The 22,114-nt window shown below is 25.1% G+C and overlaps 1 protein-coding gene across 1 annotated transcript in view; it reads right to left on the bottom strand.

Annotated features, from left to right (window-relative positions):
• The window catches only part of LOC127287858 (tyrosine-protein phosphatase Lar), a 434,077-nt gene extending 416,518 nt beyond the window's left edge, over positions 1–17,559 (bottom strand). Inside the window, exon 1 of the mRNA XM_051314983.1 lies at positions 17,229–17,559. The gene's annotated coding sequence lies outside the window, so the exon portion shown is untranslated. The remainder of the gene's footprint in view (positions 1–17,228) is intronic.
• Between the last annotated feature and the right edge of the window lie 4,555 nt (positions 17,560–22,114).

Here is a 22,114-nt window from a genome sequence, read left to right as displayed (position 1 = left end):
AAAATTTTTTTTTGTTATAAATAAAGGTTTATATTAAATAGAATTTGTAGTAAATTTTTTTTTCTCAATTATTTATTTGTAAGAAAAAAAAAAAAACCATATGGAAAAATATCGTATTTTTAAAAAGTGTAAATCTTGTCCTTGCGAAATTTTTTTTGTTTTTATTAACATTTCTCTATCTCTTGGAACAAATTTCAGCACACAAGTTGTGAGCAGGTTTTAATTAAAATTTCTCCTTTCCGTCAATAAAGTAATTTTAAAAGGATTTTTTATTTTTTTTCTCTCTCTCTCTCTTTCTCTCCCTCTTTCTCTCTTTAAAGCTTTCAAGTTGGAAAGCAAGAGAAAGTTGAAAAGCAAACAATTATAACGCTTCACATAGCGACTGTATACGAATAATTTAAATTTTCATCACTTTATATATTGTTTCGAAAATAATATTTCATATACGATTCAATATCATTTTATTTCATATTTAATATATATTGTCACACATTTATAGTGATTTCTATTAATAAAAAAAAAAAATATTAATTTCTTTTTTTGTAAAAAATATAATTTTAAATATCAATTTAACAATCTCAATGGCTTATTGCGTTGTAAACTTTCAATGTATAACAAAGTCTTGTAGAAGGGATTCGAAATATTTCTTGAGTTAGCAAGTAATAACGAACTTGTCGAGTTAAGAAACAACTTTAGAGAATGCGGTTTACATTAAATGCAATCATAGTATCGCTACCACTACATATATATATATATATATATAGATAACTGACTTTGAGTAAAGATATGAATGTCTGTGTGAGGATAATCAATATTTTACAGGTTGGATTAAAAATTAATTTTCAATCATCTACCTCAGCCACTTTATAAATGTCATTTTGACTTTACAATTAGTGGCAATAAAAATTTCAACAATAAGAGTTATAATTATTTAAAAGAAAAAAAATTTGATAAATATGATTTTTTTTAATAAAAATAGAATTAATTAATATTTTAACATTCAAATAGAATTAATTAATATTTTTACATTCAAATAAATGATAAGAGATTAATAAAAAAAAATATGATTAGATTCATTCGGTTACTTATATCTATTATCAAATAAATTGATAATAGGATCGATTATAATAATATTATTTTTATTAGTTATATATTATTATACAGTCTATACGGTTATATCTATGCGCAATCTAAAATTATAATTATATTAATACATGAATTACATGAATTTGTATTGTTATTGTAATCATAAATTAATTATTAATAATTAAGTAATTAAATAATAAATATTCTATATAAGTAAACAAAACTTTTTTGTATATTAATTAATTGTCTTAGTTTATTTTTTATTTCCCATATTGGATCAGAATTTCTCAAACGGATCACCTAAAATTCAGAAATTTTTTTTTTAATTAAAAATCATTTCTTTTGACTTCTTACATGGTAAAAATAAGTCCCTGAAATTTTTAGGTCAAAAAAAAAAATTTTTTTTGTTAAAGTTATAAACAATTGAAATTTGTTACAGTCTTATTTAAAAAAAATTTTTTCTCGAGTTCCTGTGTACCAATTAAAAAAAAGGGTTTTTCTCGTCTTAAAATGTAGTTTCTAAATATAATTTTTATTTTGAAAAAATGTCATATATTTAATATATTTTTATATTATTTATTTTTAAAATTTTATTAAAAAATAGTGTTCTTGATGTCCTACAGAAAATTAAAATTTTTTTTTTTTTTGAATTCCCCACACAATTTTGTGTAAGAAACCGTTGAGAAAAACAATGAGACTAATAAAAAATTGGGACGCATGATTATATTCTAAAAATCATTAGTCATAATTTACATTTTATCGAATTTTATTTGTCCTAATCAGTTTTGGAGCCGTATTTTAATTTGTTCGAAATAGCATTTGGCATAATTTTCATTAATCCGGTTTTCTGTATGGCAGAATTTTTATATAACGGAAAATTTAACTCACAGAATTTTTATTTCTTCAAATTTTTATTTGTCAGAATTTTTATTTGCTCGAATTTTCATTAAACATAATTGGCATTTTAAAGAATTTTTATTGGGTAGAATTTCATTGAATAGAATTTTCATTTAGATGAATTTTCATTTGTTCGAATTATTATTTGATATAATTTCCATATAATCGATTTTTCATACTACAGAATTTTTACTTAACCGACAAAAATCATTTAATAGAATTTCTAATTGATAGAATTTTCATTTGTCCGAATTTTCAAATGGCCGAACAAACAATCGACAGAAAGATTTCAGCGCGATTTTTAAAATCAACCAATCACAATTTTATGAATAATTTTTGATTGGTTTATTTTAAAAATTGCGCCGAAATCTTTCTGTCGATTGTTTGTTCGGCCATTTGAAAATTCGGACAAATGAAAATTCTATCAATTAGAAATTCTATTAAATGATTTTTGTCGGTTAAGTAAAAATTCTGTAGTATGAAAAATCGATTATATGGAAATTATATCAAATAATAATTCGAACAAATGAAAATTCATCTAAATGAAAATTCTATTCAATGAAATTCTACCCAATAAAAATTCTTTAAAATGCCAATTATGTTAAATGAAAATTCGAGCAAATAAAAATTCTGACAAATAAAAATTTGAAGAAATAAAAATTCTGTAAGTTAAATTTTCCGTTATATAAAAATTCTGCCATACAGAAAACCGGATTAATGAAAATTATGCCAAATGCTATTTCGAACAAATTAAAATTCGGCTCAAAACTAATTAGGACAAATAAAATTCGATAAAATGTAAATTATGACTAATGATTTTAAGAAGATAATCATGCGTCCCAAAAAATTTCTGACTTTTAGGTGATCCGTTTGAGAAATTCTGACGCTAATTTATTTTATCGATAAAAATAGAATTAATTAAAATTTTTTGATTAAATGAACGAAAATTTTTGTGTTTAATTTTTAATTTTCTTAACTTGTTAGTTAATTTTCTTATTTATTTTCAATGTTTGCAAAATCGGATGTGAAATAAATTTTTATTACATTCTTAAGCATTCAGGATACATATTACTTGATGAAATTTGTAAGTAGGTTTTAGGGATAAGACACGTGTATGTATATATATATATATATACGAATTCCCTGATGACGCGCCAGAGGAATAGAAATAGGAATATTAATCGCAGCTACTGTAGTAGAACTTTGGTTATCCATCCCTTCTTGAAGCCATATCTAGGGGTAGAAACGAACATAGAGAGAAATAGAGAGAGAGAGAGAGAAATAGTGAGAGATAGAGAGAGATAGAGATACTAATGAGACCAAAAACATCAGAGCACAAGTAACGACCATGCTAAAAACGTATAGCCGTTGTGATTTAGGGGATGGTAATGGAGCTTGAACGGACCTTACCCTCTCAAGCATTCCATACACTCTCCAAATGCATGGGTAGACTACATGTGAGCGAGAAAATAATATCTATGTCGACAAAGATGACATAGTTAACCCACAGAGAAGAACAAGACAAAGGATGATGATGTATGCTACTATTTTTCAAGTGGATATTCAAGTCAGATAAAACTTTAAAAACATTATTCATGTTAGAAAAAAAAAAAAAAAAAACTCATACCCCTTGCGATAAAGAGGGGGGTGAACTTGTTTTCAGGAAATAGTCATTTTTTAACAATTCTTTTAATTTTTCTATTTAAGTTAATTCTACTTTTTTGTGGCACGAAAATTTTCATTTCCTTTTTTTTTTTTTTTTTTTTTGTTATATTTTTCTTATTAATAATACAAATAATGATAATTTCCACTTTACTCTTTGCGCGCGGAAAGAATAATAATAATAAAAAATTAATATTAATCAATAATAATAAAAACTAATAATATTATTGCATTAATTTAATTATTAAGCTTTATTGAAGGATTTAATTTTAATATGCTTATATATTTTCGCAGTGTATAGATATATATTATACAAAATGAAATCTGCATTTAAGATACATAAATATTCCAACAGAAGGTAAATATAACTCTATTATTGTATATATATCTTTATTAAAATGATAATTCTTATTTGATAAACTGTTGCGGGAGAAAGTATTAGAGACACTATACGGAAATTGTTATTCTACGAAAGGCTTGAGAGGTTTATAGAGTATGTCAACACTTTCTCATTTTCATATTCCTCATGGAAAATTTTTGCTCACATTACAGGCAACAAAAAATTTTTGAATAATAGTTTAAACTCTAATTTCTCAATTTTTTTACATTATATCAGGGAAAAAATATTATTACAATAAGTTTCACTGGAATAGCAAATATGTTTCACTAAAACAGGAAAAGTTTTCGCTATTCTAGAGAATCATACAGCTGTGCCATACAAAAGATTTTTTCTCCCACAAAATAATCTCAAAAAAAAAAATTCTTTTTACCCAAAAAAAAAAACGTAAAATAACCAGCTTTCTATTAATATTCAATTTTTTTTTTATTTATTTTTACATTATATATACAGAAGAAATTTTAAGACAATTTTGGAGAATTTGTAAATTTTTTTAAATTTTTGTTTTTTTTTATTTATTATTTTGAGTTTAAATTCTTGTTATTTCATTCTGTTGCAAGAATAGTGGAACTATCATTTATATGGGTTTGCAAGTGGTACAGGATTGTTTAAATTGTTACAAGTTGCCAGAACAACGCGCCAACCCTTCAACAAACGCACATGAGAGAGGGAAAGAGAGAGAGAGAGAGAGAGAGAGAGAGTGTGTATTCCGTGACATTTGGAACGTGTTTGCCTGTGCGATAAACCCTCTTGGTAGGGTGTGAAATCTCGTTAGCGTTTATGCACTCGCTAACATAACGGATCATTTATTTTGAATTTTTTCTTTTTGGAAAAAAAATGTTCTTAAATAAAAAATTTTTAGGGGAAATTTTAAAACCTTAATTTTAATAAATAAAAAAAAGGTTTTTAAAATTTTTCTTGATGAATAATAGTAAATTTTTAATTAATAATTTTTTTCAATTAGTAGTCAATGTCAGCTTTAGTCAGCCAAGCAAAATTTTATATTGTGATAATAGAATTTTTAATTATATTTTTTAGCCCCAGTAGTAAAATTAAATCGAACTTATTGAAAATAATAAATAGTAAAAATAATTAGTAGCTAAAGTCAGTTTTAGTCAGCCAAGAATTTAATATTATTATAATAATAGTAAATTTTTAACTTTATTTTTTGATCTTCGTAGTAAATAGTAGTTAAAATTATTAAAAATAGTAGTCAAAGTCAGTTTCAGTCAGACAGAAAGGATCTATTTTTCAGTGGATTTGTTTGCAAGTAGTAAAAATCAATTTTAGTCAGACTTTCAACACTTAAAAGTACGTTAACAAAAGGAATAAGTAAGTAGTAGTAAAAATAGTAGTCAATGACAATTTTAGTCAGGCAAGTCTATTTTTCAGTGGATTTATTTCTAAGTAGTAAAAGTAAATTTCAATCAGACTTTAAATAATTGTTTCAACGTTGCTAGAAGTAGTAAAAGAATGTTCCGATCAGACAAAACGTTTCTATATTTTTTAATTCTAAAAATTAGTAAAAAAAGGAACATTCTACTAAAAAAGAAATTAGTAGTAGTAATTGTTTTTAGTCAGACATTTCAATTTATTCTAAAGTACAAATCGTACTAACAAATCGTAATTTTTTAATTAAATAATAAATTAAAATTCTTGTAATTTTAATGTGATTAAAGTACTTGTCAGTGTTTTTGTAAATCCAACAAAATCGATTAATGAACTTCGTCTCTCTTTATAAAGTATAATTCATTCATTATTATATTTAAATGGACAATAAAAGAAATTTTCAAAGTATTTAATTTTTTTTTTCACCCTAAAGTCGTGTTCATAAGCAAATGAAATTATTTTTATATATTCTTTCATCAAAAGCTTGTAATTAATTTGCTTTTGACATTTAAATTCAATTTTTTTTTGCGGATTAAAAATATAATGAAATTGAAAAAGAAAAAACTTACAAATGTTTCTTTTTTTTTTGTTATAAATGAAAAGAGTCTAATTTAAGAGGATTAACGTGTAACAAATGCGCCAGACAAATCATTTTTTTTTTACCATTTTTCGTCGTTGACCTCGTTTTACATTTCAAACGAAATCATGGCGATGAAACAGTTCATTTTACGTTTGTGTGACACAAGTGTTAGGAGTAATTGAAATCTAAATGTTACGTATATCATCGGTAGCGACATAAAAAAAATTGTATATATTGCTGATTTAGAGAATTTGCAATATGAAACATTTATAAATTGACATATATGCTAAAAGTGACAAAAATTTATTTTTCTTATTAAATATTATTTATTCGTTAATAATTATTATTAATGATTATTATTTATATTATTATTTTTCAAAATTGTTCTCAATACACTGTTTGATTAATCAGAGAAAAATTTGATGAATACTGATGAAAGGAATTAAAAATACCTTTCTCAATGTTGATAACACCGAAAAAAAAGTGGTGGTTTTTCATTTTTTTTTTTTCTGCAGTGAGTTTGTGCCTCTGATACTCTTTGTAAATGTGGCACGTCGGACACACTACGAGTCCCTGTGATTGGACGTTCTAGAGAAAATGAGACCATGGCCAGAAAAAAGGAAAAATATAAAAAAGAATATGAAACAAAGGTTCCTTTTTTCTAGACTTGCTCTTGGTAAATTGAATTTACTATGGAATTGATGAAACATGAGTGAACACACACACACATACACTCACAAAAAAAAGGAAATGAGATTGTATTATTATTTATAACGATCATAGACGTGAAATCTAATTTATCATTTTGAAAAAATTTCTTTGTCATAATTATGAAAATAAAATTAACAATTAAATAAATAATTTAATTTCTTTTTTTTAATTGGAATTTATATTTTGACATTACTTAAATTAAAGAAAAATTATTTTCTTTTGAAACATATCATTTTTAGAGGGAAATTTAATTATTTTAATTGGACTGCAATTATGTAACATACAATTTTTTTTATTTAATCGTGAAATTTTATTTTAAATAAATTATTAAAAAAAAACATTTTTTAAAAATTGAAACTAAATTTTTAAAATTTAGTCTGACTATAACTGTGTTTTACTTCTTGTACCAAAAATTAATGAAATTTTACTAAACATTCTGTCTGACTGAAATTGATCTACACTACTTAAAGTGAAATCAAATAAAGTCTGACTTAAAATATCTTTTACTACTAATTGAAAATTCATAAAAAAAATTGAAATTCCCTTTTTTTAAATATAAAATTACATCCGCCCTCTGTCTGACCAAAACTATCATGTACTACTTTTTATCAAAACTACAAGAATTAGAAAAACTTCTGTCTGATTAAAATTCACATTTACTACTCATAGAAAATTTCTAAAAATAAAAAAATTTCCTTATTAAAAATTAACACCACTATTCTGTCTGATTAAAACTGGGCTTTACTACTTAAACAAAAAATTTAAAAAATTCATACAACTTTTATCACTAATATTAAAAAAATAAAATTATTTTTTCCTTTTTCAATTTTTCTTCGTCACATTAAATCCAATATTTGCGATGCTTTTTACAAAAAAAAAAAAAAAAGAATTTCCCCAACAAGAAAAAGTAAATTCGCCAAAAGAATTTATTGAGAAAAAAAAGGGAAGGGAGGGGTGAGAAAATTTATTCTTGATACGTGAAAGCATGTAATGCCCATAATGTGCGACCGTAATAAATTAACCGTCAAAAATTTAATTGCAATTTTCTAACGCCATCGTTTGCGTTATGGGAATGAAAAGAGAAGAAGGGAAAGGACGCAAAATGTCTGGCCTGTATATATAGGGATCGTGCTCGCGGTGTGCTTTAAGATTTACGACAATATTATCGCTTATTAGCGAAAATCTCGCGGCGAAACTACTGTCCGCTCGTGGCCTCGTAAATCAAAGCTGATTGGCTTGAATTTTTTTACTCGACGTAAATTAAATTAGCGAGTACTCTGATATCGAGCTTCCAAAACAAAAAAAAAAAAAAAAAAAAAAAAAAAAAAAAAAATGAAGAAAGGTGGGGGGATCAATAAGGTAGAGATGGTTTAACGGAAGCGGAAGTGGGCCGTTTGGAATTGCTCTCCACGTCTCTCTCTCTCTCTCTCGTGTATATGTGATGTTTTTTTTCTGTCCCTTGTTAATTATCGAATATATACGCTCTCTGTATTTGTCAGTAGTTTTTATTTTTATGTTCTCAACGATAACTCGCGAGTACATAATTTTTTTTTCTTATCTTTTTATTTTAATCTCTATTCTCATTTTTATTTCACTCTTAAGTATAATTTCTAATAATTTCTTATTTTTCATGTTTTATATTCTTTTTAATTTCCTTTCTTCTATTTACGTTTTTTTTTTATTACTATTATTATTTAAAAAAAAAAAATTATTATTAACTAAAAATATATAATTGTTTTAATTGTTTCAGTTAAAAAAAAAAAATATTATGGAAAATTCTTTTCACATACTCACGAATATTTTTATTCTTCAAACGTACCTGAAAAGAAAATTTTTTTTAATTTAAACTGTTCTTAAAAAGGTTTAAAAAAAAAAAAAAAATATCGAAAATCATTACTATAAATTGCAATAAAAAAAAACATCTTATCATTTTGTTCATTAATTTTATATTTGACTTTTATTATCCATCTGGAAAAATGAACTTTTGTTTTAGTCTCCAATTATCTGTGAGCATTGAATTATTTTTACAGCCAAGTATAAAGTGAAGAAAAAAAGAAAATTATCAGTGTTTCTTCTTGAAACAATGGATAATAAAAAGAAAAACGAAAACTCTACAACGGTTTATCTAAAGTAACTATAGTTAAGAATTGACTCGAAAGAGAACAAAAGATTTATATTATATAAGAGTTAACAAGTTTTTATCCTGATGTTTTGTTAAAAAAAGAAAAAAGTTTTAAAATATTTTTTTTCTAAAAAAAAAAAAAAAAAACGAAAAGCCAATTTTCGTCCTGTGTGTTATATATATATATTTATATGAAAATCGATAATCGTTCATATGATGCTTTGTTTTACACGATTTTTGTTGCGCGTATTACGTACACTATATATATATATGTGTGTGTGGGTGTGTTTTTTTTTCTTTCTTTCAGACGCGGTGTTGATTGGGAAAATCTGCCAGAGGGTTTTCCAAAGCTATGAGCCGAGTTCGATTCCCTTATTGAAGTTTTGTTTCCCCATTGTAATATGAAACCTTTAGAGTCCACAAAAACGAAAGATGAGTTATTCTTTTTTTTTTTTGCAGTCTTCATTTAAAGTTACCCATAGAAATTTATCTCCTGTTAAAAGAAGATAACTTTTAGATAGAATAAAGTTTTTTTTTATATGAAAGTTGAATAAAACCTTTCATATTTTTTTTTACTAGAAAAATTTTTTTTTCAAATTTTAATATTTGATTTTTCTTTACAATATATTTAATTTGCTTTGAATGAAACAAAATATATTTACTACAAAGTGTTACTCACTATATATATGATAATATATATATATATATATATATGTGTGTGTGTGTATGTTCAAACTCATTTACACTTTCCTCTCTTCTCATTTTACAGGCTGACGTGAAACTAAAAGTACTCGTGGATGCTAAGTTTTCAGCGTAGACGTTGAAAAGCCTCATTACGGCTACTATACGAGAAACAAAAGGAATCACATTTGCTATATATGAAATAGCAGAAATTCTCTGCGGTATTGTAGATATGCTATGTGGTAATAATACAGCCTCGATAACACCAAAACCAAGTGGATACACCTCGAGAATAAAGTGTAACGCAAGGATAACGTGCTAAATATAATAAAAAAGGACTAAGCTTTCGTCCTTTTATTACAGTAAATGTCAAACAATAAATTTCCTCTCCACTTCAACAATATTCCTAACTAGATTCTAAAAAAAATAAATTGGACCGCAGAAATTTTTTATTACCAAATTTTTGAATTTTTTTTAACAATAATAATCAAAATAACAATAATAATAGTAAATAATAGTAAAGAATAGTAAACAATAGTAAATAATAGTAAGGAATAGTAAATAATAGTAAATAATAGTAAATAATAGTAAAGAATAGTAAATAATAGTAAATAATAGTCAAGAATAGTAAGGAATAGTAAATAATAGTAAATAATAGTAAAGAATAGTAAGGAATAGTAAATAATAGTAAATAATAGTAAAGAATAGTAAATAATAGTAAATAATAGTAAGGAATAGTAAATAATAGTAAATAATAGTAAATAATAGTAAAGAATAGTAAGGAATAGTAAATAATAGTAAGGAATAGTAAATAATAGTAAGGAATAGTAAGGAATAGTAAATAATAATAAATAATAGTAAATAATAGTAAAGAATAGTAAATAATAGTAAAGAATAGTAAGGAATAGTAAATAATAGTAAGGAATAGTAAATAATAGTAAGGAATAGTAAGGAATAGTAAATAATAATAAATAATAGTAAATAATAGTAAAGAATAGTAAGGAATAGTAAATAATAGTAAGGAATAGTAAATAATAGTAAGGAGTAGTAAGGAATAGTAAGGAATAGTAAGGAATAGTAAATAATAGTAAATAATAGTAAATAATAGTAAAGAATAGTAAAGAATAGTAAATAATAGTAATAAAAATTTATTTTTTTCGATTATGTAAATAAAACTATTTTCCCTAATAAAATGTGACTAATAAATATTTTTTGTTTGGATTATTTAATTGGATTAATTATTATTTGGATTAAAAAAAAATTATTTTCACGAATAATACATTTTTTTATAATTATTTCTTTTGTTCTCAACTCGACTTTTTAATCGACATTCACAAGTAAATTCAGAAAGGGAGAACAGGTTTTTTTTTATCACAGTCACGCATTAGTTGAAAAGTTTTGATAAAAAGGCAATGATAATAATTTATATAAATGTCATAATAAGAATAAATTATACCTATTTGTCATGTTATTCCCCTTTTTTATAATTATATTATTGTAAAGAATCAAAAATAAGAATACAATTTAATAAAAAAATATATTAAAATTGTAAAATGCGATTCAATGAGTATTTTTTTATTTATGTAAATTTTTGATTTTTAAAATAAAAAAAAAATAATTACTGAAAAAATATGTTATTTTTTAATTATTATTAACTTGGAAAGAATGATTTTTCTCATTTAAAATATTTATAATCGAATGTAATTTATTAAAAAAAAAAAATTGAACGAGTGTTAACTCCTTCGATTTAGTAAATATTTAACATTGCTTCTTATAATAAATTTCAAAATATTATATATATATTTATAATGAAATTTTTTGATACTAAAAATACAGAAATAAAAATAGTGTTGTTTGAGTGAAAATGTATTTTTTTGTATTTATTGATATATTTTCTATTATAACTTTTATAGCTTTTGTCTGAGTTAAAAATAATTTGTACTATATACTAATATCGAAATTACAACACTACTGAGGCTAAATATTTTATCAGACTTTATACATAACTGCTAAATAAGAATATCAGTAGTGAAAGTAAATTGTTCGTCAAACATAGTTTTTTAAATGAGAAAATTAGTAGTAAAGGTTAATATTCAGTCAGACTTTTTATAAACAATTAAAATAATTAATTTTATCAGTAGTACAAGTAAATATTTATTCAGATATAATTACTAAATTGTAAAATCAGTAGTATATGTAAATATTCAGTCAGACTATCATTAAAAGTTTATAATTTTATAAGTAGTAAAAGTAAATATTTAGTTAGACTTTTAATAAATGTTTGTAATTTTCTCAAGTGGTACAAGTAAATGTTCAGTCAGACTTTGGGAGAATTTTTTTTTAATTTTATCAGTAGTACAAGTTGGTTTCTAGTCAGGCATAACAAATAAAAGTGTAATTAATTTTTACTTTTGTTTCTACTTCTAATAAATAAATAAATAAATACTTCTTTGCATCAGACTATCAAAAAACGTTTATAATTTTTTATCAGTAGTCAAGACACAATTACTAAAATAAAAAAATTAGTGGTATAAGTAAATGTCAAGACAGACATTGGCAGAAAATTTTTTTTTTTAATTTTATCACAGTAGTACAAGTTGGTTTTTAGTCAGACATAAAAAATAAAAATTAATTTTTACCCTTGTTTCTATTTCTAATAAATAAATATTTCATATGCATCTAAGCAATATATAAATAAATTATTTTTTTTTCCGACTAAAATGAGCAGAATTTGATAATATCAATGGCAGTGGTGGAAATTAATATTGGCATGAATCAGAAATCGATATAGTATTGAAGGTACGCCATGATTTTCTATTTGAATAGAGACCAATGCAATGCTGGTTGCGGTGTTCTCTCTCTATCTCTGTCTCTCTCTGTCTCTCTTGCTTATTCGACCTAGAGAATGATGAATCGGCCTAATATCGCGAGCGGAAAGGTCACGCGCCTGTAGTAAATCTTGGTCACTTACAGTGGTGGTTCTCTAACGGTCTCTTGTTTATGTCAAAAGACAAAACATTTGCTGCCTCGAATTGCTTATAAACCGTCTCATGGGCAGTGGACACTCTACCTTTAAATATATTATGTATATATACAATTTATACTATATTGTATATATATATATATATATATATATGTATTCCATAGACACGCAAATCCAACGAGCCCAGTATAGTGCTTGCGCTTGCAGGAAGCTATTCCTAAATCATATCAACGCTGAAACACATGCAACGCATTCCCGAAACTGTTTGCGAGTTTGTACGAGTACTAACACACAGGAATAACGGGGGTGCACGTGCTTGAGCTGCTGCACATATCTCTGTCTCTCTCCCTCTTGTTTTGTAGTTTCTACAACGAAACTACAGTCATGCCTCTCTGACGTAACGGTTGTGTTACCCCTTTTCTGACCACCCTCGAAGCAACGAACGAGCGCGCCACCAGCCATAATCACCCAATACGTCCCAACGATGAGATTAATGTTGTTATACTTCTCTCTCTCTCTCTCTCTTACTCTCTCTTTTACTCACTCAGATTCTATAAAGCGGCTCAGACTACGAGCAACGAAACAGTGTTGCCACCCCGCTGGGAAAACACCGTCTCAATTTTCCTAAATTTCACAAACGACGCTGCTATGTGAACTGTTCTCTCTCTCTCTCTCTCTCTCTCTCTCTCTCTCTCTCTCTCTCTCTCTCTTTTTCTCTCTTTCGCTCTCTCATTCACTTGCTCCCTTGAGTTTACATTGTACTTTGTAATCGACCTGTTACAAAATTACTCGGGAAAACAAAATATTTTTCAACCTTTGTGTAATTGTCACGAGATTGAAACAACGTAATGATTTTTTTCTTTATTTTTTTTTTATATTTTACACCAGAGAGTAAGAAAAATTATTTTTTTTTTTTTTTATATTCAAAATCAGTATCTTTTGTTAATAATAATTGTATATTTGTAAGGGATAAAAAAGGAGGCAAAAAAAAAAAATTGTTATATAACTGTACCAAAAATTGATGAATTAGTAGAACAAGCCAATTGTAGTCAGACATTTAAGGATACGTGTAGAAATTTTGCCAGGGTTGAGATTAGGGCCGGATTAGGCGCCCCTATTAGGGAATGAAACGCCACGCCTGATGAGGCCCTAATTAGGAAATACAAATTTTCTGATTGGCCTGATTTGGCTCTTATTAGGTGTGGCGTTTCATTCCCTACTAGGGCTCTGATAGGGCTATTTCTATACGGGGATTTTAAATTCACTATCCTTGAATTCAGTAGTAAAAAATTATTTTTAGTTAGAAAAAATTTGTTTTAAGCGAGTAATTAAATTTTTTTTTTTTTAATTAGTAGAAAAAATATCTTACAGTCAGACAGAAGGTTAAAATTTTCCTCAAAATAAATTTTAAATCTCTTCAATGTTGAAATAAGTGGTAAAACCAATTTTTAGTCGGACACAACTTTGTCGAATTATTGTTTTTAAGAATCAGTAGTAAGAGTCCAATTTAGTGAGACATGGTAATTTAAATTCTTCTACTTAGTAAGATTATTTACAAAATATTTTCAACTTCAAAAAATGATTTTATCAGTAGTACAACTCAATTATAGTCAGACATAGCTAAAAATAGTTTCTTTTTTGTTTTTTTTTCACAGATTTTAGTCACGCCAAGCGTTTATAATCCGTGTTATTTTTATTCTAGTAGTAAACGATCATTCCAGTCGGACAAAACGTTGGAAAATTCTTCCAATATTCGAATCAGTAGTAAAATCTATTTCTAGTCAGACCTTTGTCGAATTTTTCTTTTTCACCCTCGGCTATATAAATAAACAAAACGTTTTAAAATAATTCCAAACGTAAAATCAGTATGAAAAATCCGTTGTAAAATCTGTAAAAAAAAAAATCTTTAGAAAAATCTGTAGTAAAAAAATGTTTTAATTTTTATTTACATTTCCTTACATGTGAAACTAAATATGTGTTGTATAAAAAACGTGTTTCTTGTTATAAACTATTTTTTTCTCCATACGTACAAAATAGGTCATATAAAATTGAATGGACATTTGTTGAAATGCTTGCATTTAAATATAGATATTAAAGACTTTAATATGTCCATAAAATTTTATTGCAATCTGTTGAAACGTTTTCGAGATAATCTAACTGTTTGAAAAAAAAACAATAACACACACACATTTAGGCAAGTGTTACTCATATGTCAAAATTTATCATTTTATTAATTTTTAGAAGTTTGAATGTAGTTATAATAAATATTTATCCATGAGAGAATGTATAATCTCTCATAATTATTTTAAATTCAAATCCACACATATTCAAATGTTAAAACAACAAATCTCTTTAAATAATAAATTTTGCTAAAACCTCATTTAAGTATAAAAAACATATAGTAACTTGTAATAAAAAAGGAAAGAATAATATAAATATTAATAATATAAAATATAATAATAAAATAATATAAATAATAAAAAATATAGTAACTTGTAATAAAAAAGGAAAGAATAATATAAATATATATATATATATTTTTTTGCAATCAAAAATGATATAAATAAATAAAATTACTTTCAACCAACTGAAAATTGATTCATTAAAACTCTCAACATTTTAGCGTTTGTAATTTGAAAACTTCTTTTTTTTTGAGGTATTTTACTCAATTTACGTTTATGAAAAGTTTCTCGTGGATTCCACCTGGAATGGTTCCAAATTCCGTGTGCAATTTCCATGCGAATTTACATGTGGATATTTTCACCTGGCGAAAAGCCCTATTCCCCTTTCGCATTTACATTAATTTATAAACATATTTTCTTAATCCCTTCATTAATGTTTGTCAACTTGCGCTCACAAAACCTAATGGAAATAAGTTTGTTTGTATTATACAACAAAATATCACGATTCATTGTGTGAAAATATAATATTCATTTTCATTACAAAACCGAGATGATAATTTAGAATTTTTTTTTTTCATATTAATTTTATATATGTGTAAAAATCTCAATTTCATCATGGAAAATTTATATACTTTTAATCCATTTTTCAAGAAAAAAAAAAAGAGTACCACTTACAAAGTTGAAGTTGACTTATTTGAAACTCGAATGCAGAATGAAGCAATTTATCTTATCAGATCTAGAGGAATGTAGAATACCGGAATGAACTTGTATATAACTGAAGAATACTTGGCAATTTTAGTAAGTAATGATGATGGAGAGCAACAGAAAGTATTTATTAGAACGAGGCCTGTAATTTGTGAATCTTTAAAAAGAAAAAAAAAACTGCACATTTATCGGAACATTATTTATCTGATAAAATATATATTGGGCTAGTAAATGCAAGAAATAGATGCGATTTTTTTTGGGGGGGGGGGAAATCTAATATTTTATTTATTTATGAGTAAAGGGGATAAAAAAATTTTCTCTTTCGTACACAAAGTACCATGATTGATATAGAGAGAAAAATAAAGAGAAAATTATCAATTGTTAAAAAAAAATAAATCAAAAATTTTTTTATTATTTTAAATAGTTATTATTTATAAACGGGAATATTTTTTATGAATATTTTTTTTATTAATAATTTCTAACTGTTTTTTTTACAAAAAAAAAAAAAAAACTATTTTGAAGAATATTCGAGGAGAAAGTTATACCTACATATAAAGTAGAATTTTCTATTTCTTACGTGAAGGATTTTTATATATAATACGAAAGATTATACATTGTATGCGATCTTAATCCGTGTAACCGCTTCGAAATCCCGAATTGGAATGAGGCAATTCTATAGTGCAAACTAACCTATTCCTCTAGAGATTATACCCCGTTGTTTCCAGTTTATTCACATGTTAAATTGCCTGTTGAGCACATTTGTTATTAACAGAGAAATAACTAATCGAGTGAAAACTTTTTCGAAAAATATTCTCTACACACAGAAAAAAAACAGCAATCAACAATAAAAAAAAAAAATTCTCTTTACAAAAAAATATATTTGAAGAACTCAAAAAAAAAACATGCTATACTTTGATAAAGCCAATTTTTATTATTTTTAGCTAAAATCGAAAAAAAAAATTCAGTAAATTATTTAAGAGAAAGAGAATTTTTTAAAAAGTGAAAAATATATAAAATATGAAAAATTGAATATAATATATAAAATTCAACATTTATAAAAAGGAAAATAGTTAATTGTGTGTAAAATTGTTGATGAAAACAAAAAGATTTGTTTTTATTATTTTTATGTGAAATATGCCCTTCAGATTTTAATCACAGATTTATATAAACTGACATTAAGCAGGAAATTAAGAAAGTTAATACTTTGAATAAAGTTAATCAATAGTGACATAAATAGTTGCAGAAATTGTGTAGAGTCATGTTGGAGGATATATAGGTGAATAGAGTAGAGGTCGTCGAACCTCTATATACGAAAACAATCGAACACACACTTTTCTAAAAAAAAAAATAAAAAAAAAACTATTTCCAAACAGAGAAAATTCATTTAAATCCCTACAATTATATTCTAATTTAATTATACGCAAAAAAAATTACCACGGAATAAATTATCAACCTACGAGAACGATTAATTATTCACACACATTTCCGCGCTACCATATATTTTGTCAAAGAGGTAATTTATCAATTATTTCATTAATGTCCCACAAAATTAATTTAATTATTACTTTTTTTAATATTCAGTATTTATTTTCTAAAAAAAAAATTTTACTAACCTTTTTTTTTCGAAAGGATCCTTTTCTGCTTTACATTAACATTTTTCACTTATTTTTCTTCTTTAGTCACTTATTTATTTTTATTTTTTTTTTTTTGTTCACGAAAAAAAGCACACAAAATATTATTTTTATAACTAAATTATATAGAATTAGAAATATGATTTTATTTTCTTAATTCACAGAATTATTATTTGTACACTTAAACACATTTGGAATTTTTTCTGTTTCTTATTTGCATTCGAAAAATCGAATTAAATGGGGGAAAAAAAAATGCCGGCTTGAAATCACGCTTTTAAGATAGGAATTTTGAACGCGTACCACCCCTTATGATGCCGGGGCTTAACTGAATGCGAAGCATCTCGAATCTCCAATAACTTTTGCGCATGCTCCACTTTCTGATCGTGACTATAGGGTGTGCTAGAAGAAAATTAGCGTGAAAGCTCAGTAAATGTGAAATTCTTTTTTTTTTCTTTTTTGAAAAAGTGTGCGTTAATTTTCCAAGTTTCCATTCATACTAAATTATTCTGCTTCTTAACTTTTCTATAATTATTCACAAATTAGTTTGCATGAATCAAATTAAATATATCCATATATTAAAAAAAAAAAAGAAAAAAAAAATTTCCCCCAAAAAAATGTTATTTTTTAAAATAATAAATATCAAAAATATAATTAGGATTTATTTTAAATTTAAGAATTAGAAAATAGATAAATAAAAATTTGAGCTAATTATAGTAAGTTGAGAAAATAGAAGTAAAATTCTAGGTAAAAAAAAAAACAATTTTCAATATTTCCTTCTAATTAGTAATACTTTTCCTCTTATATTTGGTCACTAATGTATTCCTGTCTAATTGAGAGTTTTTTCCTTCTCTTTTTATGTTAACAGAAGAATGTACATTAATAAAAAATTCATCTTGTGTCAATCTTGTGTTAATTATTTATTAAAGACCAACTTTTTTTTTTCCTTGTTAATAATAAAAATTACATGAATCTTAAACATTAATTAATTATAGCTTTTTTTCAATTACACATCATCAAAAAAAAATACTAATAACAATAACAATAATAATTATAATAATATTAATAATAATAAATAATTTATCACTAAATTATTAGAATCTGAAAAAGAAAAAAAAATTAAATTCAATGAAATATTAAAAATAATATAATTTTTAAAAATTTATTTAAAAAATTTTTTTTTAATATAAATTTGAAAATTTAACTATATATCTAATTTTATTGATTATTACATTAGTAAATTCACTATCATTTTAGTGAATAGTCACTAATGATTCGATGAATTTACAATGACTAAATCCCTGACGGATATATACGTTGTACATAAACCAAATCATTCCACGTTATTGTTATCAAATCCCAAAATGCACTGGATAAGTTATGAATAATTTTATTCACTACATCAGTTGTGGAGGAAAAAAAAATTGATTTCTCTTTGAAAACATTTTTTTAATATCAAAAATTTTTGTAAATATATTTTAAAAATTAAATTTTTTTTAAATTCTATAAAAATAAATGTTTAAAACATTTAAATATAATTATTTTAATCCGATATGAAATGCTTAGAAATTGAAATTTTAATATTAGTAGTAAAAGTGTTTTTAGTCAGACAGATAATATTTACAAATTTTTGTTTAATAATTTTTAGTAAGAAAGTGGTAACAGTAATTTTTAGTCAGACAAGAGTTTTAAAAATCTTGTAAGTGTGATATCAATGAAAAAAGTAATTTATAGTTAAACAGAATGGTAAAAAATTCCTGAAATTTCAGTAGTAAAAATAATATTTAGTCAGACATAACGTGTTTGAATTTGGAAAATTAACAAACTGTTGATATTAATAGTAAAACTTATTTTTAGTCAGACATAACGTTTTTGTATCAGTGAAAAAAGTCCAATTTATCCAGACAAGAATTTTAATATTTTCGTAAATGTACTATCAGTGGAAAAAGTAATCAAGTCAGACAGTACGTTATAAATTTCTGAAATTACAGTAGTAAATATTAATTTTAGTCAGACATTGCTAAAAATAGATTTTTGTCTTTTATTTTACACGAAATTAAATTTTTATAATATAAAAAAAAAATTCTTTTTGGGAAAAAAATTCTAATTCTTTTTTTTTCACTCTAAAAAGATGAGATAGCAAAATTTTTTAATGGAAATTTTCGAGAAAATACGAAAGTTGAGCTTTTGAAAAAAAAAAGTTTATATATATAGAAAATAAGTTTGTGTGAATCGTGATATTGAAGCTGCTGTAAAATCGCTAAGTTTTCTTAGTGAGTAGTCTTCTTTATTCAAACCAGTAGGGTATACATATAAATGCTTCCGAATTCAATGCTCTTTTATATGTCAAACGCAGGTTGTTGAGAGTCAAAAAAAAAAAAAATAATAATAATAATAATAATGTGAATATGATGGAGAGCGAAGAGAATTAGAGAGTTTAAAAACCTTAAAAGTATGCTGCTGAAGAGCACTAGAAAGACAAAAAGAAAAAGAAACCAGTTTTCAACACTTTTGACTTTTCTTTTGCGCAATAGTCTCACATGAATAAAGGTTACAATGGCTGAGAAGTTTTAACAAAGCGCCGCATGTCAGTGCCTATGCGGTATTTCACTAATCAAAAAAAATCTCTTTTCATTTTTTTCTCAAAAAAAAGAAATTCTTTTTATTATTAAAATATTAACCAAAAAAATGTAAAAAAAAAAACATTAAAAACACATAGACAAAAAAATTTTAAAAATACATAAATATAAAATTTAAATAAAATCGATTTCTCTTTCTATTTTTTCAAATAATAATTAAAAATAGAAAAAAAAGTATATGTTTATATAAAGCGCGTCAAAATTTGTTGGAATATCGATTAAAATTCCGTGCCTTTCTCTCTCTTTCTCATTTGGAAGATAGAAGGAAACTACTCTCTCGACATGAAACTTTTCCTGACGTCATTGTTCCATTTTTGTTTGCAGCCTCTTTCCCATGCAATAGCTAGCATCTGAGATCCTTATAGTACCAATGCCGCTTTTCCCACTTCTGCATCTTTCTCCATCCCTTTTTTTTCCCCCCCCTCATCTCACCACCTATTTTCTATTTCCCATCCTCTTTTCTTTTTTTTTTTCTCCTCACACCAGTGTTACCTTTAGCTGGCAACCGAAACTCCGCAGGCGGATTTCAATTTCACGCGAATCCATGAAAATCTCGATCTCACTTACTTCCGGACAGTTAAGTGCGAGACGTGTCGCAGAAGTTGTGATGGGAGATGAGGGGAAGGGATAGATTTCAAAGAGATGAGAGGGGATAAAGGGAGGAGAAAAGGATATCACGTGCATTGAAGCCTTGTACACACCAAGAGCATTTCCGCAGTCTCTATGGCAACGCATTTAAGCTCACTTTAGTATTTCAGTCCACTGAAGTAAGGACAACGTTCACAACGACTAACTGTAAAAGTATTGGACCTCGAGACTCGACAACCTTCCGCTTTAACAACCCTTTGGAGAATATAGTTTCATAGAAACTAGAGTCGTGAAACAAGCTTAAGTCGAGTGAGCAGGGAGGGGGAGGGGGCTTAGACTCCTAGCAACGTCTTTAAACGTTCGCATGTCTTCCATTTTGAACATATATATATATATATATATATATATATATATATATATATATATATATATATATATATATATATATAGACACACAGAGAATATCAACGAAATTTTCTATTTATGAAAATATATAAATTAATATACAAAATGAAATTAATTAATAATATTAAAAGATTCAATAGGAAAAAGAAATTTTCTCTCTCTCTCTTTCTTTCTCATTTACCTCTCATTCAGAAATATCTCTTATTTCCCTTGAATTACAAATGAAAATTGGAAATGCAAATTATACTAATTGTAAATTAAATTTATTCTTATTAAATTAATTATAATTCCTCATTTTAAAGCTCAGTTTTCTTTTTTGGTTCATTAAATATGTATATAAGACAAATCTTTTAAACATACATTTTTTATTCTCGCAATAATGAACATGATGGAAGCTAATTAATTACTAATTATATTGATTAATTAAAAATTAAATAACTAATTAATTTAATTTCTAAAATAATTATAGTCAATTAACTATTTGTAATAGTTGATAAATATTTATGTAATTTTAATTAACTATGCATAATAAAAAATAATTTATAATTTTACCTTTATTGAAAGGAAATATTTAGTTAGGTTTTATAAATTTTTTTTTTATCAGTAGAAAAAGTAAATATTTAGTTAAAAAGTAGTATAGATTATTTTCTGGTTGACTAAAAAGAAATTAAGTAAATTCAGTAATTTTTTTTTAGTAAATTTATTAGTAGTAGAAATTAATTTTAATCAGATTTTTTGAATAATAAAATTAGTAGTAAAAGTAAATATTTTGTTGGAATTCAATTTTTTGTAATATTATTATTAGTAGTACAAGTCAATCTTTAGTCAGACTTTCTTTAAATGTTTTGTAATTTTATTAAGTAGTACAAGTCAATATTTAATCCGATTTTTACATTTTAGTAATTTTTTTAGTAGTACAAGTTGATTTTAGTTTGACTTCTTGTTGGACTTTAATTTTTTGTAATATTATTATTAGTAGTACATGTCAATTTTTAGACATACTTTATGTAAATGTTTTATAGTTTTATTAAGTAGTACAAGTCAATATTTAGTCCGATTTTTACATTTTAGTAATTTTATCAGTAGTACAAGTTGATTTTAGTGAGACACAATTATAAAATTAGAAAATCAGTAGTATAAGTAAATATTTATTCAGACCTTTAATAAATGTTTGTAATTTTATCAGTAATACAAGTAAATGTTCAGTCAGACTTTGGCAGAATTTTTTTTTTAATTTTA

Source organism: Leptopilina boulardi, unplaced genomic scaffold (genome assembly GCF_019393585.1).
Source record: "Leptopilina boulardi isolate dan_hultmark-lab unplaced genomic scaffold, ZJU_Lbou_2.1 LbouV2_376, whole genome shotgun sequence".
Lineage (NCBI taxonomy): Eukaryota > Metazoa > Arthropoda > Insecta > Hymenoptera > Figitidae > Leptopilina > Leptopilina boulardi.
Note: the sequence above shows the minus strand (reverse complement) of the source record. Positions and strands in the feature narration are given on the sequence as shown.